The sequence below is a fragment of the Acomys russatus genome, chromosome 25 (genome assembly GCF_903995435.1).
Source record: "Acomys russatus chromosome 25, mAcoRus1.1, whole genome shotgun sequence".
In the NCBI taxonomy this organism is placed as follows: Eukaryota; Metazoa; Chordata; class Mammalia; order Rodentia; family Muridae; genus Acomys; species Acomys russatus.
The window spans coordinates 16,671,845-16,683,527 of NC_067161.1; positions in this window are offsets into that span (position 1 = coordinate 16,671,845).

The following is an 11,683-nucleotide window of genomic DNA, read 5'->3' on the forward strand; positions in this document are numbered from 1 at the left end:
GTAATGGATTATTTTAAGACTGAGCAGGGCTGGGTGTGGTGGCGCACGCCTTTAATCCCAGCACTCAGGAGGCAGAGGCAGGTGGGTCTTTGTGAGTTCAAGATCAGCCAGGTCTACAGAGGGAGTCCAGGACTGTCAGGGCTACGTGGAAAAACCTGTCTCAGAAAAACAAAGACTAGGCAGGACTCTGGACTCTATGGTTTTGTTCCTATGCTTAGAAATGGCTTCTAAGACACTTAGAAAAGCTCTTCCGAATACTATCGCCCATAAATGACAGTGTTTGGTTTCCACTTGTCTTGTGTCAGTTTCCTGTCAACCATTTCTGCATCTGACACTCACAGCCAATGCCTGCCAGCACAGGCACCTGGTCCACCAGCCAGCTGCGGATGGCAACATCACCCCAGCCCACAGCATGTGCAGATGCTGATTTCCATGCATCTGAGATTTTGGGACCTGCATCTCTATGAGTTATTATACAGTCTAACGTGTATATTCCTGGGGCAAATGGGATGGTGGTACATGTTCACTTTATGTAATGTTCAAATCAGGGTGGCTAACATGCCTGCCACCAGCATTTCTTTATGATAAGGACACCCAGCAGTTTCTCTCTTGGCTCATTTGGATGATGCACACATTGCTATTAACCTTCCTCATCCTGCTGGGCAACAGAACAGAGTGCTAAGACGCATTCCTCTTAGCCTGTTCTGAGCAACCTCTACTTTCCCTTTCTGTCCTCGGCCTACAAAACCCGCCGTTCTGCCTTTAGCTGCTAGTCCAACTTTAGGATTCCAGGAGTGAGAAAGCTGATCCAGTGTCTGCCTTTCTGGGCCTGGCTTATTTCACTTAGCGTACTGTCCTGCCCTCTAGTTTCATCACAGGACTGCCTTCTTCTCTGTGGATGATGGAGACCTGCATCTTTAACAAGCACTTGGCTATTTCTAATGCAAGTTCTCACTCCACTTTGGAAGTTAACTCCCTGCCCCTGCTCCAAGACAGACACCTTCCCTAGAGTTATTTAGTAGTGGATTGTAGGCCCTTTTGGCTTTTCAGGGTCTCCTGCTTAAGACTGACTCCATGTCTCCCTCCTCCAGACTTTAGGTGTCATCCCTGTGGCCTTACCCTCCAAGGACAGTGCTGAGTAGGCTTCCGGGCAGCCGCCAGCCCAGCCTTGCAGAGAACATTACACCCAGAAGAGGGAAAGAGCGGACAATGTGAGCCCTTTCCCAGGCCTCTGTTCTCCATCTCGCTCTGCTACCACTGGGGAAAAATGGGAAACTGGCAAGTAATTGCTCCTTTGCAACCCCTGCAGGTCCACAGCAGCTTGTTTTTGCTGGAATTATAATGAGGGATCGGTGAATTTAAGTGAAAATCCATGAGCAGCGCAGACCCTTTGTGTCTTTTTTTTTTTTTTTCAGAATTAATTTTTTTACTACATTAAAACAACTTAGAAATTATTTTTAAACATTTTTTAAAATTTTTTTTACTAATTTATTCAGATTACGACTTATTTGTTATCCCATCACTTATATCCTACCATTCCTCCCTCCCTCCCACTTTCACTCTATTCCCCTCCCCTAGGTCCATGACCGAGAGCACGGACTGACTTAGATATGAACTCTGGTGCCCCATATTTGACCACCTCCTCTTGGTGGGGAGGCCTGATGGCACTCAAAGAAAGAATAAACAGGCTACCAAGATGAGACTTGTTAGCCTATGACCATATAGTGGGGGAGGAGACCCTTTGTGTCTTAAGGGCAACCTCAGGAATGCGCCTCAAATTTGTAGTCCACAAAGCCTCAAGTCATGTGTAGCCAGTGAGGTGGAGAGAGTAGCCCTGGATTGTTTGCAATGGTCGGGAGTGACAGTAACATGACTACACAGTGGCCATGTGCCACAGCCAAGCCATGATCTCTCTCACCAGAATCCTTCCCATTCCACCTGTGGTGGCAGGAAGACATTCATGTATTCCTATTTTGCAGAGGAGGAAACTCGGAATCCAGAGAGATAGTGGCCACGCAGCGGCTGAGTGACAGGGCAGGGACCTGAGGCCTCATGCAGCCAAGGCCTAAGCTTTGGTGTTTTCCTTTCAATGTTACTTCCTTTCCCAGGAAATAGGTGTCATGATTCCAGATCTGTGGACATTCCAGTCATATGTGTGGCCCTCCTTCCTCTGCAGGGATATCAGGCAGGTGCCATAGCCAGCCCTGGGCTTGGCTTGGGCTTGGCTTCTGTCTCTTGAGAGTCTCAGAGTCAAGGTGAGGTGCCTAGGGGGACTGAGGGAGGGGAGGAGGACCTTCCAGAGCCTCCTGGCTGTGGTGTTTTTCATTGTTGGCACTTTAATTAGTTTTGGTTGGCATGCAGAGAGATGCCCCCGATGCACTGTCACAATACACAGGTTATCCTGCACTCTGCACTCCCACTGACCTCCCTTATCTCCGCTTTTGTTGTTCTTCTTCCTCCTTCTGCTTTTATGTCAATATTCAAAGGAAAATGGGTGGAACTAGAGATTAGTCAGATCCAAATATGGAATTCACACACACACACACACACACACACACACACACACACACACACACGACGGGGAACGGAACATCTCACTGTTTGGTTATGGCTAACCTGGAACTCACTATGTAGACCAGGTTGGCCTCAAAGTCACAGAAATTTGTTTGCCGGCTTCTGTCTTCTGAGAGCTGGGACTAATGTAGTTCACTGTCATCCTTGGACACACACAGACACACACATGCACATACATGCACACACACACATACACACATGCATGTGCACACACACAACCACATCAACACGTGCACACACATACGTGCACACGTATGTGGAAAGGGGACTATGAGAGGAAAGAAGAGATCCAAAGGAGGGAACAGGCAAGGATAATGGAATACGCATGGCTTAGTCTGTTGCTTCTTCTGATGAATAATGTCTTCTTCACACACTTCACCATAGTCTGATCCAATGTTTCCTCCACCTTCAATATTCTTCAGTCACCTAGTGACTGACTTTGTAGAGTGAGGACTCAGGTACAGCCCCTCCTCTGGCCAGGGCCAAGCTGCTGTTATAATAATAATAATAATAATAATAATAATAATAATAATAATAATAATAATAATAAATTATTTATAAAAGCATTGATGCAGAGCTGGGTTGCCATCCAGGGCACAGGTCTGTGAACACAGGCACACCTCTCATGGGCAGAACGGAAGATGCTTCCGGTGTCCACAGTGAGGTTACTGCAAGGAAGAGAGCTCCCACAGGACCATCCGCTTCTCCTTTCTAAGCATCACCTAGATAGCGGCAGTAACGCGAGGACCACCAAGACTGTGAACACAGAACACAAAGCACAGAGCCAGGACTGTACCGAACCCATGGGACCTATGACTTCTACATGCTGGGTTATTTAACAGTATGCTAACATTCTTAACAATTCAGACCACAGGACAGTGAGTGACAGTCATTTCCCATTTTCCAGATGGGAAAACTGAGGCCCAGAGAGATAAAGGAAGCCTGCTTGAGATTCACAGGCAAATGGCAGATCCAGGTTCCAGGAAATAATTTGTTTCTTTTTCTTTTTCTTTTTCTTTCTTTCTTTGTTTTTCTTTTCTTTTCTTTTCTTTCTTTCTTTCTTTCTTTCTTTTTTTTTTTTTTTTTTTTTTTTGAGACAGGGTTTCTCAGTAGCCTTGGCTTTCTTAGACTCGATTTGTAGAACCAGGCTGGCCTCGAACTCACAGCGCTCCACCTGCCTCTGCCTCCTGAGTGCTGGCATTAAAGGCATGCTCCACCATGCCCAGCCCAGGAAATAATTTCAACATATCATCTCAGCTCTGGCACGACACGCGGTAGAATAGCATAATGGCTCTGCTTAGGTATGGGGACTCAAGTGACAGAGGGACATGAGGCGCTGCTGACAGATTAACCCATGACCTGAGTGTGCAGCATCTTGGAAATGGCTCTTCCTAGTGAACCTGCATCCCAGAGAAACACAAGAGGCATGGGGCACCCAATAGGTCGGGAGCTAAAGCCTGGTCCTCAGGCGACCTTCCCTGGTCCTGAGGAAGGATGAGGGGGGAGGCTTTCAAGTTCATGATAAGCAAAGAAAAATCCATCAGAACTATGACATCTTAACACTTCCCGCTCTCGGCAGATACAGTTTAGGTTTTTAAAGAATATTCTGGGACCCTCAAGCTCCTCTCTTTCCCTCTCACACATCCCTCTCTGAGCCTGCTCTGACCTTAGCAGCTGCTTGGGCCCCAGCTCAGTGCCTGGGAGAAAGTAGAGCCACTGTTTATCATCGTAGTTTTCCCATTCTCAGGAACTCCTAGCTACCCCCTGGATGTAAATAAATACTGTTGCAGATGAGAAGGGTAGGACTATGAATCAACTTGATTTCTGCAGAGCAAAACCTCTTACTTGAAAGACACGCATGCACTAGTTCACCACCTGGAGGGAGCAAAAGATGAAAAAGAAGAGGGAACCAATGAGCCAGTAGAGCCAGCCTGCCTCCATCTTGGGCTTGAAAGCCATCTTACAGTAAAGACAAACTAGGCTCACTCCTGCGTATGATTAAGCCTCTGTTTCTGAAGGACTGGGCTATGCCTCACCTGTAACCCAACTACAAATGGTTCTGTACTGCCTGTCCCAAGAAACAGCAACCATGTTTCTGTTTCAAAAAGTTATATAACCACCTATGACTACCATGTTATGACTACCTGTGGTTCTGACTATCTTGCTATGACCACCTGGCAATCATGCCTTTGTTTCAAGAGGTTGTTATGATCAACTTGTTATGCTTCCTCCTTGGGAAACTCCCTACCCCTGAGCTATAAAAATCGTTGTCTTCCTCACATCCAATGCTGACTTCTGGAACTTTGTCTTAAGGAGTGTACATGAATCAAAAAACTTGCTTTAATTAATTGTCTGCTTTAATTCATATGGCCATGATGATTTGGTTCGGTGGTCTTTTTCATCCCATCTTTGGGATTAACAGGAATCAACCAGAAGAGTGGAGAAATAGCGGGCCCAAGAGCAGGTAAGAAAGAGTTGACACAGCAGGGAGAAGCAGGGTCACAGGGGACATCTCTCTTATAACATAGGGTGAAGAGTTTTATAGGAAGCTTTGCATTCCACAGGCAGATGAACTGAAGTGCTTCAATAGCAACCATAGAAGAAGGCAGGTTTTCTCTAAAAAGGGAAGGCAGAGACAGTACTTGAGGGTTTTCTGAACCCCGGAAGCGAAATCTGTCCTCTTACTTCCTGTTGGAGGAACTGAGCTAGGCTCCGAGGCCCAGAATCAGTGAACCTGTGCACATTGTGGTCCAAGTGGCTGCACGTGGTTCCTGAAGGCGGTGCTTTTACAGCCCATGCTCGGATCCACTGACTGGGCAGCTCCTTAACCACACTTTAGTGGAAGATCACACACTGATACTAGAGTCTTCACAGCAAACGACCACACAGGCTCTAGCCTGGGGCAAGGGTGTGAATTCAGAGCTTCAGGGAAGCCTGGCGCCAGTTCCTGAGGCTCACATAATTGCCACAGGGCCAAGGTGAGAGATGCTGCCGCCACAGAGCACATTCCCGTACTCTACCGAGACAAGCTGTGATGTGAGGAGATAGCACAGAGGAAACACTGGGCTCTCTCACACCCAGACCAGCTGAAGGCGTGTAGGCTAATCATCGTTTTAGCTTTGCAAACTCAAAGGAAAGCTACTTAAACTGCATTTCCTTCAGCTGCGGACCTAGAGATGAGGAGAACGGAGAAGATAGCTGCTCTGCCCTCTGCTGGGGAGGATCGGCAGTGTCTCAGTTAATAACAGCCAAGAAGCTGGGGTGTTTGGCTTGCGCCTCTTGGGTTTGCATGTTATCTGAGTGCCTGCCATCGCCTTGTCCCAGAACCATCTGCCTAAAGCACCTTGCTTTCTGTTCCTCACTGTGAGCTTTGCCAGGATCAAAACCAAGCAGCGTTTGCCAACCTTAACACACAAAAAGGAAACAAAGCAGAGAGCTGCAAGGCAGCTGTGACTACTGCCCAAGACTATCAGAGCCATGGCTTTGCACAGAGACCACCAAGACTATATATGTTTCTACAGAGCCGCCTGCTCAGCCAGTTCCTACCACCTGGCTATTCTTTCTCCTCCTGGCCAAAGTGGGTTGCATTATGGCATCTTCTGTGGGTTTTTGTTTTGTTTTCCTTTAAAAACCTCCTTGAATTTGTACACAGTGGCTAGTGCACCTTGGTGTTTAGTGCTCTGCTGTACCTAAGTTGCTGTCAATGCATTATGGTGCCTATCTGCCCCTGAGCAAAACTGTGTGTGGTTTTTGGTGGCTCATGGGTATCTGCCCCCAGGGAAAAAAACCACTGGGAGAAGTTCTTTCTAGCAAACCTTCAGCTAAGAATATCTATTTTTAATGTTCCCTTTCCCTCCCCAAGTTGAGTCCAGGTGTCTGTCTGATCTCTGGGTCCAGGAAGGTGTCTTGACTGGTGACTGTTGTTTGAATTTCTGTCTTCCTGTGGTTTCACCAGACACTGCTGTTGTTTTGCACACTATCCTGTTGTCGGGATTGGTGCAATGTTCTGGGCCCACCCTGTGACTCAGTAGTGGAGAGAGGCTTCTGCTTCCTCTGAGAGGCGCTAAGAGTATTGGCCAACTTCGCTATCACCAGGGAGCGCCTCTGCAGGCCTCTGCCTTAGACTCCGCAAGTGCCAGGAGGGAGGCTGCCAGCAGAAATGACCCCTGGGGACAGCAAGCAGGTCAGAGCTGTGGCTGCTTTCCAACCTCCTGGATCTTCTCTTGTTCCTGCCCCTCCACCCAACCCTCTGAGTCGAAGAACCAGGATGGCAGGAGGCACCACAGGGAAGCATTTCCATCTGAGAAAGGAAGTCTGATCAGAGCTTTCCTGACAGTTCATCTCCCTGTCTCCCAGGGAACCGTAGAACCAGCCCCTACGGCTGGTCACCTCCCCAGCAGGCCCCATCTCCTCTCCCACCGTGATGCAATGAAGAAGGAGAGAGTACCAGCTCCATCCTCTTCTTTGCTTAGACTGGCCTGATGTGGGTGAAGGGGAGCACTGAGTGACAGTCCTCACCACTTCCTTCAAGGCCTGAGGTTTTGGGGAAAGGGGAGGGGATGAAGAGGCTGGCAGGAGGGATGGAGAGTGCTGCAGGGATCCACTGTCCTCTCTCTCTAAAGGTTGCTGCTCCCAGGGAAAGTTTGGAAGCCTCAGAGGAACCGTGGTGCCAACTATTAATGGCTGGCTTCCTTCCTATGGCCTAGCTTTGAATGTAGATACTAGTACCCCCTTCCCACTGTGACCCTGAAGACTCTTCTAAAGGACCCTGTGTGGCTCACATCTCTCCCCACCCCCGCCTCTCTACTGATCCAGCTATACACATCACGTCCCAGGCCTCACACATTTCAAGACCTTGACTGGGGACACAACATCCTTTCTGGGAACAGGGACCATATTCTTCCCAAGCTGTCATACAGTTGCGGGGATTTCCCTTGAGGTTAGGGCCACATCTTCTCAGTAACTCCTTTTGGCCTCAAATAGTAGAAGCCTTGTGCCCCAAACAAAACGGAATTGCCTGTGACTCATATCCAGCCCTAGCTTTTGAAAACTCTGCTTCATGAGGTTGGGGGCCAGGAGTGTAGTGAAACTACAGCCAACTAGGAGTGCAAGTGAGTGTGTGAATGTGTGTGAGTGAGAGGGAAGGGGGGTTGCTCCAGCAGCCTTTAAGTAAAATGCAACAGTGCTCTGGCTTTTGGGCTGTGAAAATCTAGCTTTATGCCATCTACTTCCTTAACAGGCAGTCCTCTGGCACCACCCAAACCTATTTAGACATTTTGCCTTTATTATTGTCATTCTTCTTATTATTATTTACATATTCTTGTAGTGTGTATGGATGTTCATGTATGTGCAGATTCACAGATGCGTGTATGTGAGAATACATATGCAGACACATGTCATAGTACAAATGTGGAGGTCAGGTTGTCAGTTCTTTTCCTTTGCCATGTGAGGCCTGAGGATTGAACTCGGGTTGTCAGGGTCAGCAGCAAGCTCCTTTACCCACTAAGCCATCTCACCACTCCTCTATTTATTTTCCATTTTATGTGTATGAATGTTTCTTACTGGTGTATATATGTGTACTGTGTGTGTGTGTGTGTGTGTGTGTGTGTGTGTGTGTACCAGGTGTCCATGGAGGCCAAAAGAGGATGTTCCAATTCCTGGAACTGGAATTACAGATGGTTGTGAACTGCTATGTTGGCTCTGGGAACTGAACCCAGGTCCTCTGCAAGAGAAATCATGCTCTTAGTGGCTGAACCATCTGCCCATCCCTTCTATCTCTTTTCATTTATTTATTTTTCTTAAGGAGAAGGAAAACAAAGTGGAACGACATGAAAACAGAAGACTCAAGCCATGTGCTCCTGAAGGAGTGTCCCCACATGTGTAGGGAGTAGAGGGATGTCCCTAAGGCCTCCTGTACGCCAAGGCTTAGCCTTGTCCCTAGCTCCTCTCAGTCTTCAGCTCCCACATCAAGCTTGGATTCCAAACATTGTGGAGAAGCCCCAAGTGGCCTCTGTGGGGGACCCTGCCACTAGCTTAGGAGGCAGTCCTGCAGGAGGGTGGCCAGGGTGTGTTCTGGGGGCATCATGGGTGAAGCCCTGCAGGAGGGTGGCCAGGGTGTGTTCTGGGGGCATCATGGGTGAAGTTGTTTTAGTTTAGGTTTTGCATATTGTTATTGTTACAAGAGGGAAGTGTCAATGGGGAGATAAACAAAATGGGGAACTGAGACTCTTTGCCATTCTCTTTTATTCTCTCTCCTCCCTTTCTCTCTCTCTCTCTTTCTCTCCCTCTCTCTCCCTCCCTCTCTCTCTCTCTCTCTCTCTCTGGTCTCTTTATGTAGCCCTGGCTAACTTGGAACTCACTGTACAGACCAGGCTAGCCTCTGCCTCCCAAGTGTATTTTCACACACTGTTGGAGCAAAGGGGTTTCTGATGGGTCAGCCTAACCTCAGCACCATTCTTAGAAAAGAAGGGGAGCCATGTTCGCCAGCACCGTCTTTATAACAAGAATCTTATCAAACTATCGAGTATGTTATAGAACTGCCTTATCTAATCTTCCTCCCTCAAACTCAAACACCCTGGACTCTCCCTTTCATGGTGGGGAGACTGAGGATGAGAAGTGTCTTATCCCAGATGTGAGATAAGGAGCTACCATTACAAATTTAATATGATTATCACCAAACATCTCAGGGTTACTGCTTCCTCACTGTCTCTGGGCTCCCTCCCTCTCACTCCAGGCTGGCCTCGCTTGCTCTGCTCTTTTCTGTTCCTCAAAACACTCTGAAGCTCATTTTCACTTTAGGCCCCCCTGCCCACTTCTGTTTGGTTGGATTTTTACTTTTAGTATTTACCACTTGTCTCTTTCTTTGTTTTGTCCTATTCTTGTGTTTCTTTTTGTTTGTTTGTTTGTTTTACATTATTTTATTATTAATCTTTAGAGGTCTTTGTTTTCCAAGGAGAGAGAGAAAGGGTGTAGGAAGGAGAGAGAGAGAGAGAGAGAGAGAGAGAGAGAGAATAAAAGAGAATGCCAAAGTGTGTAGATTTGGATGGTAGGGGAGGTGGAGAAGATCTGGGGGGAGTTCAGAGAGGGGCAATCATAATCAGAATATATTAAAAACCTATTTTAATAAAAGAAAGATAGAAAAAAGAAATGTGAATAATACCTAACATATAGCAAACAATCAAAAATTATGTAGTGGCGCATGCCTTTAGTCCCAGTACTTGGGAGGCAGAGGCAGGTGAATCTCTGAGTTCAAGGTCACCCTGGACTACAGACTGAGTACCAGGACAGCCAAGGCTATACAGAGACACCCTGTCTCAAAAACCATATATATAATATATGTATATATTATATATATATATGTTGAATAAATAAATAGATGAGGTAATTGACACATGAAATCACTGGGTAAGATCTCAGCACCCACAGAGTGCTGAGAGTAACTGTCATCTGAGTGCTCAGTCCTAAACAAGACATCTATACCATTTCCTATAAGGCTCATGGACCATTGTGGAGGAAGGAGTAGGAAAAAACAAAACACAACTGTAAGAGCTGGAAGGTGGGGAAGGGAGACTGTGAACTGTCATCTTCTGTGGAACGACAACCATTGTAATCACAAACTCACTGTAGCTGTGGATGCCTGCCCTGCGCACTGCGTCTTCACAAAGACAGGCCTGTTAGCAGTCAGGAAGGAGGAAGGTCCAGGGAGAGGAGAGTTAGTTGCCTTCAGTTGTGCAGCTGTTGATGATGTCACTAGGTGTTAATGGGCAGCTCCAGTCCAATGATCACACAGATAGCCCTTGTTAAATGAAATGAGTCATGAAAACCAAGCCAAAAGTCATGAATCTGGGGAAGGAATTTGTAGGGAGGGGTTGATAGAAATGAGGGGGGAGAGTAATCAGAATACATTATGTACATGTATGAAACTGTCAAATAACAAAAGTAATCAATAAAGGTGAACTAAACCTTAATGATGCCAAGTGGTTAGCCCTTTTGAGATAAAAACATACATACAAGTAACACTATACAGACGGAACAGGTTGTATTTATGAATGAATGAATAAACAAATATATGCATATAATAATAAGTAATGAGTAAAGGGGCCATGAATTTGAAAGAGACCAAGGAGAGGTACATGAGAGGGCTTGAGGAAAGGAAAATGAAGAGATGGTGGCATTATATTATAATCTCAAAAGATAAAAGAAATATTAAAAATTCCACATCTCAAAAAACAAACAAACAAACAAACAAAACTGCAAAAACATATAACAAATGCCACCTTCTTGTGTGGTGACCTGAATATTCCTTTTAAAGTAGCCCCTTGGGATACCACCCTGTTTAGTTTACTTCTATTGTAGAACACTGTGCTCCAAGCATAGCTCCCATTACTACCTCCATCACAGTGCTGTCACTGCTTGCAGGGGACCCTTCAAATCCAGCCTGTTGTCATTCCTGCAGGCAAGGGAGTTACCAGCCCCACACCTGAGACCTCAGCCACTGCCCCCAGCACCTTCCTGATAGCTGAATCTCCATTTTCCCCAACTGCATGTGGTCTTGGGAAGCATCTGTGAAGACGTTAATATTCACAAGGGGGTGAGACCTCTAGGTACTCCAGCTACTCTGAGGTCGGCCATTCTCCTGTAAGTAGCCCCTCACCCATGCTTCACCAGGAAGCCCAATAAGCACATTGTTTTACCATTCAAAGCTTAGGAGGACTCCTTACTGTGATAAGTGAGCTGGGAAGAGAAGACAATTTTTCCTGTCTCCCAGTGGGAAAGATCACACAATGATGTTTCAGTGTCTCTCATTCATTACTTGGCTTATTTCTATTGTCCATGATGTCTACTAGAGTATAGGGGGTGAGTGTTGGGTGGATGCATGGAGAGACAGAAGGATGGGTGTAACAATAGATGGTGATAGATAAATGAATGGATGGATGGCTTGATACATGGTGGATGGACAGAAGAATGAGAGTTAATGTCCACTGTGTGTCCTACATCCCCAGCCCCCACGAGGATGTAGGAATAAACAAAGAGCTGTCCCTCCAATCAAAGAGTCCACTATGACGTTCAAGAGACATTTTTTTTTATAGTCAGGTGTATCAAGGGGTAG